Here is a 6,368-nt window from a genome sequence, read left to right as displayed (position 1 = left end):
TGGTGCAAGACATGGCTCGTGGTAGCATGGTGTACGTGTTGGCTAACGGAAGGTTATCAAGACTTGTGATGTTTCGGGTGGTCTAGAAGTTGGTGTTGTAGAGTGTGGGAAGTTCTCCATGGGGTCAAGGTCCGAGTCAAGATGATGGTCCTTGGTTTGAGGGGAGGATTGTTAGGATGCAAACCCATGTCCTACATCGGTAGAATAAAGATGGAAGATGATCTTTATAAGTGTTTACAAAATATAATAGTATGAGGCCTTTTGGGAAGGAGTCCAAGAGTAAATCCGTGAGTGCTTGACCCAAAGCGGACAATATCGTACTATTATGGATAGTGGACACCGGTGCAGCAGAGGCCCAACACGGGATATTCACGCTTTCGCACAACAAAAGTGTCTTCTTAAAGACTCTGTAATTCAAACTAGAAGATTATTATGACATGAAGGGATGATTTACACCTTAAATTCAAATGACATAAGCTTAAGGACATAACTTTAAATTTACAAATGTCATCGGTCGTTCAACAGTTATCCACACTCATAAAAACGAATTGATTCTTGATTCTACCTAATTAACTTACTTTCTTAATTACTTATTATTATCATCAACGTATGGTGGGTACTCAAACTCCTCCTAGTGGGCAACTTAATGTACGTTTTCTCTTTTCTCATCTTGCTCTTTTTTCAGTTTATTATTTATACTTAATGTTGTTTTCCCGTGTCGAAGATGTCCTAGTATATGTCTTGAAAAACAAGATTACTTGTGTAAAGCTGTGTTACATTAATTCTATAAAATTTACAACAAAGTACTTATTAATCGATAAATTAAATATCCACATGGATTATTTAATGACCTGTTTTACAATATACTTGTCGACCTAGACAATGAATTTCAGCGTCGAATTTCCCCTCCCACTATATTAGACTCTAGTCTTAACCTAGTGGATTAGACAATGTTTCACATGGATTAGACAATGTTTGTATGTACCGCGTTGCATAAGAACATTTTTTCAAGCCAATTACGATGAGTAATTAACCGTGTTTATAATCAGATGGATACAAATGAGAATTTGAAGAGACGAAAAGATGATATAGACGATTGGCTACCAATTACATCAAGAAGAAATGCAAAATGGTGGTATTCAGCTTTCCACAATGTCACTGCCATGGTTGGTGCTGGTGTTCTTGGTCTTCCCTTTGCCATGTCTCAACTTGGATGGTAAGTTCCTCGTTGTGTCGGATTAACCTTCACGATGATATAGGAAAAACACGATTCTACAACGAGATAACATCATAGTTATTATCATTCGTTATCTAGTGATACTAAGTTTCAGCACGCTCTGTTAACAAATAAAATGTAGACCTGCACAATTAAGAGCTATTGCATATTTGCATAGGTCAACTTTGTGCATGCGAGCAATAAAAATAAAAATGTACTCCTTCTGTTCCAATAATCACTTATTATTTACCTTTTTTTATTATTTGTGAAGGGAATCAAAGGTAAACAAATGATCAGGATGGAGGGAGTAATGCGAAATAAGACCTTTGGAATAGAATTAACTTTTCAATCGATATTATTAGTCCGTGGATCGTAATTGATGTTAACTAATAAAAAAATGCATCTAGTAATAACCTAACTTGAAAATTAATCTTTATCAACAAATACTCAAGACCGTCTTAAGCAAGATCGGCTAATTGAATAATAGTGAATGTGCTTAAATTGTGCAGGGGGCCAGGGGTGGCTATATTGGTACTATCATGGGTTATAACGTTGTACACCCTATGGCAAATGGTGGAAATGCACGAAATGGTGCCGGAAAAGAGGTTCGACCGTTACCATGAGCTTGGACAACATGCTTTCGGAGAGAAATTGGGGCTTTGGATTGTGGTTCCACAACAACTTATCGTAGAAGTAGGTGTAGACATTGTATACATGGTCACGGGTGGTAAATCACTAAAACATTCCATGATATCGTTTGTGCTAACAAAAAGTGTTCCAATGATAAGATTAAGACGACCTACTTTATCATGATTTTCGCCTCCGTTCACTTTGTTCTATCCCACCTCCCTAACTTCAATTCCATTGCCGGTATTTCGTTGACCGCTGCTGTTATGTCACTCAGGTACATTTTCCATATATACGCGGATCCTCTAATAACAACTTTCATTACACATGAGCCGTGTTTACTTCCTCTGTCCCCCAGTAAATAGCTTACACTTACTTAATTTTATGTGGAGAAAATAAAGTAAGTGTAAACTATTCACTGGGACGGAACAGGGATGAGTAATTGTCTAATTGGATCGAAAAATGTGACCTAGCTAAGTCATTATGGGACTAATCTTTTGATTCATTCTTAAACAGCTATTCGACAATTGCTTGGGCATCATCACTACACAAGGGTGCGCAACCAGACGTAGCGTATGCATTAGTAGGCACCAGTGGCGCGACAATGACCTTGGACTTCTTCAACGCTCTAGGAGCTGTGGCATTCGCTTATGGAGGGCACAATGTTGTACTTGAAATTCAAGCTACAATCCCCTCGACCCTAGAGAAGCCGTCTAAGGGGCCCATGTGGAAGGGTGTGGTTGTCGCGTATATTGGCGTTGCTCTGTGTTACTTCCCTGTATCACTCATCGGATACTGGATCTTTGGAAACGACGTCCAAGATGACATCCTTGTCTCCTTGAATAAACCTGCTTGGTTGATTGCTATGGCTAACTTGTTCGTTGTCATCCATGTTATTGGAAGCTATCAGGTTATTCTCTTCATGTATGTGTTATCCTGTTTATTTGGATATGAGTTGGGCCAGTTTTACTAGGTCTAGCTAACAAGGATCATATTGGCTATAATTCTCCTCTCTTAAAGTTCAAGTCTCATTTATGCTTAAAATTGATTATTACTTGATATGTTTTCTTTTTCTTGTTTCAGATATTCGCAATGCCTGTATTTGACATGATAGAAGCAGTGTTAGTAAAGAAGTTTAAATTCCGACCTACTTGGACACTTAGGTTCATTAGTCGAAATATCTATGTTGGTGAGTATTTTGCATGATTGATACCATATACTTGTATACAAATTCCTCTTGCACAAAACTAAGCAAATGGTACTACAACTACTAAGACTTCTAAGTAGACCAACTTTTTATACTTGCACAGGTTTTACAATGTTCATCGGCATCACCTTCCCCTTCTTCGGCGGCCTTCTCGGTTTCTTTGGAGGATTTGCATTTGCCCCTACTACATTCTTTGTATGCTCTGTTTCAAACTTCTTCTATCACACTTATTTTAGGAAAAACGAGATGACGTCACTTACTGACTAGGTAGCACCAAAACGGACACGGACACGTGACACGGCATCCCATAAAATTTAGGACACGGGACACGTTATTTAAATTAAATAAAATATATAGTTTATAATTATGAACGTTAGATTTTATTTTTATAAAATTATTTGATAGTAAATTTAAATAAGTGAAGGTAAAATTTGCCCATGATTGTAACTTATTTTCATTTATCATCCAAACGCATCTTCTAATCAATCTCTTTCGACTACTCATTTCTCATTTAAAGAACATCATTCACCCCAAATGAAGTCTAAATGTTATGGACACGCGTCGGACACGGCCCAAATACCATGGACACGCGTCGGACACGTGCCCGAATAAATGTAGAAAGTTAGACACGGCTTTATAGGTGTCCGACACGTTTCGGCGTGTGTCCGAGAAGTGTCGGTGTCCGACACGGGACGGCTGATTAGGAGAAGTGTCCGTGCTACCTAGCTTACTGGTACAAAATCGCCCTCTTACATACAACATGCTAGGGGTGGTCAAATATTCGGGTCAGACCGGGCTGGGTTGACCCGTGGACGGATCAACCCTGGCTGGGGTCATATCAACATGGGCCGGACCAGGCTGGTAGAGATTAACCCGGAACCGGCCCAGGGTAGGGTCGAGGGCGGGTCAAGTTGAATATGCTGACCCGGACACGACCCTAGTTTTTTACGGGTCGGGCCAAGTAAAGAACTATCTACGAGGAGTGTGTCGTCCGGATGGGTCGGGTCAGGCCGTATGTTTGACCACCCTCACAACGATGGACTCTAGAGAATCCCGTAATTAACATTTTATTTGTTAAAGTGTACTTATATCTTCTTTACCTCACTTGTCATTGCAGCTTCCTTGCATCATATGGCTTTCAATCTATAAACCCAAGAGATTTGGGTTATCTTGGTTCGCTAATTGGGTACGTCACCAACTAATTTCTGATTTTTTGAGAACATAAAACAACTAATAATACATGTGTGTTATGGGTGAATTTCAGATTTGTATCATACTGGGAGTTCTTATAATGGTGTTGTCACCTATCGGGGCCCTAAGACAGGTCATAATCTCTGCAAAAAGTTATACATTCTACAGCTAGAAACCCTCTAGATTCGGTGTGAAGACGATGCATCATCGGAGCTTAAAAATTGAAACGCAATCGAAATTTTGATACATCAAGGATCGGGTTTATTTTAGTAATGTGTCTTTGTTTAAGATTGTGTATGATACTCATTTTCACGACTTTAATTTTTTTCCTCAAATCAAATTACAAAGACGGGAAACGTTTGTTTGTCTTTATTATTCTTCATGGGGGTATTTTAACTAGAGACAAACAAATAATTGAGACATATCTAAATCTGATTCGTATCCGATCTGAAACCCGATATAAGGGCCTGAGCTTATCCCCTAATCCGAATTGGTCCCGACCCGAATGTTTATTATTGCACACTAATCACTATCCTTAAACAGTCGATAATAAAGACCATAAAATAACCCGAACATGAAATCACTCGACTCAACCCGATCGGACTCCAAGTCTTAAGAATTCGAAATGATCCAATTCATATTGGCCAAACTCAAAACAAATAAATGTTCAGCCGGATAGTAGGTGATAGCCTAATAGTCTAATACTCTATTCTTTCCAACTTAATTTTAGCCTATTTCAGTTCAGCTAAGCTCAGCTCGGCTACATTCAATTTAACTTAACTATGCTCAAGTTAACTATTAATCAAATCCCATTTGCTTCAATTAAATTTAGTTCAACATCTTTCAATTCAGTTGAGTTTAACTCCGTTCAACCGAAAAGAACCGAGGCTAATAGGTCCCCACTAGTCCCACAAAAGCCAAAGTAAGCAAGTTGTGTGACTGTGTTGGGTGTCCAGTAGTGGCCAGTGGGGATGCAATCCAACTTGTATCTTAGTAGGATTGCAATTTGCACGTTGTATGCACTTTCCATCTATAATCTTCTTCTACAGTATATAAACTGATTGAAATCAACCCCTTTATATCATTACTGATTCTCTGCATTTTATCAGGCTACAGATAACACAACAATCTACATACTACTATTCCTATAACTCTCAGTTTTTCTATTGCTCTTCAGATCAATTGATTTATCATCATCCACAGTTTATCAGGTACCACTTAATCGATTCGTGTTTAAAAGCGAGTTTAGTTACGCTTCTAGATAGTAGTATACACGTCTTTTCCGCTCTGTGTTTCTCATTTTCTGTTTTCTATTGTAAAACTTATGTGGGATCCTACTCCTTATAAGTCTCTGGATTTATCCCTTCTTATTAATCAATAAAAAAAAAAGTTGCGCTTGTAGATCTACCATACTCGAATCCGGAGTAAACAGGAGACTTCACCCACCATTTGTACCTACCTCTTTAATGTTTTTTTTTATCCCTGGGACAATCTAAGATATGTTAGCACCTGGCAGGACCAAATAATATAATGAGGTATCAAAAAATTGTAATTTCATTCTTCAAATAACTAAAGGTTTTCTCAACTGCAGGAGGATTAATTGACAGTATATGGATATAAATTCCAACATCGCCTCAGATTTCGCAAGGGAATTGCTGATTGCTATTTCCCAGTCTGCACCAGAAAACCAGTTTGTTAGTCCAAGCTTGGATGAGGCTGTGGTGAAAACCCAGAAGGAAGTCGACACTTTTGCTTCAGAACTTGGCTCAGTTTTCTCTACATGGGAGTAAGAGTTTATGATGATTCACTTATGCACTGTACTTGGTATTAGGATACATGAAGAGAATAACAGCCTGTTAATGTATCATACAGTTGTACCCAGAATTTATTATGTTTACAGATAGTTCACCCTTTCATTTCATTGTTGTTTTGCTGTTTTAATTTCCGATTTGATGTTGTCTTGCAACTTAGCATCATTACCAACATTCTTAAACTGGGTCGAAAATGCGACAAAAAACAGTCAGAGAAAACACACAATACTACTCTACTTGACAGGCTTAAATAATATACAGCCAAGTTACAAGTATTACAGATAAGGTCTGGTTTAGATATGTTCGTCAATTTCTA

General features: G+C 38.3%; 1 long non-coding RNA gene and 1 pseudogene across 1 annotated transcript; both read left to right on the top strand.

Moving 5' to 3' along the window:
• Positions 1 to 1,148: 1,148 nt before the first annotated feature.
• On the top strand, positions 1,149 to 4,562 carry LOC141613641 (lysine histidine transporter 1-like; annotated as a pseudogene).
• A 773-nt stretch (positions 4,563 to 5,335) lies between these two features.
• Positions 5,336 to 6,162, top strand: LOC141613000 (uncharacterized). The gene is made up of 2 exons (XR_012529212.1): positions 5,336 to 5,452; positions 5,833 to 6,162. It is a non-coding gene; the product is annotated as an uncharacterized LOC141613000 (long non-coding RNA).
• The last annotated feature ends 206 nt before the right edge of the window (positions 6,163 to 6,368 follow it).

The sequence above is a fragment of the Silene latifolia genome, chromosome 1 (genome assembly GCF_048544455.1).
Source record: "Silene latifolia isolate original U9 population chromosome 1, ASM4854445v1, whole genome shotgun sequence".
Classification (NCBI taxonomy): domain Eukaryota; kingdom Viridiplantae; phylum Streptophyta; class Magnoliopsida; order Caryophyllales; family Caryophyllaceae; genus Silene; species Silene latifolia.
This window is presented reverse-complemented; position numbering and strand designations above follow the sequence as displayed.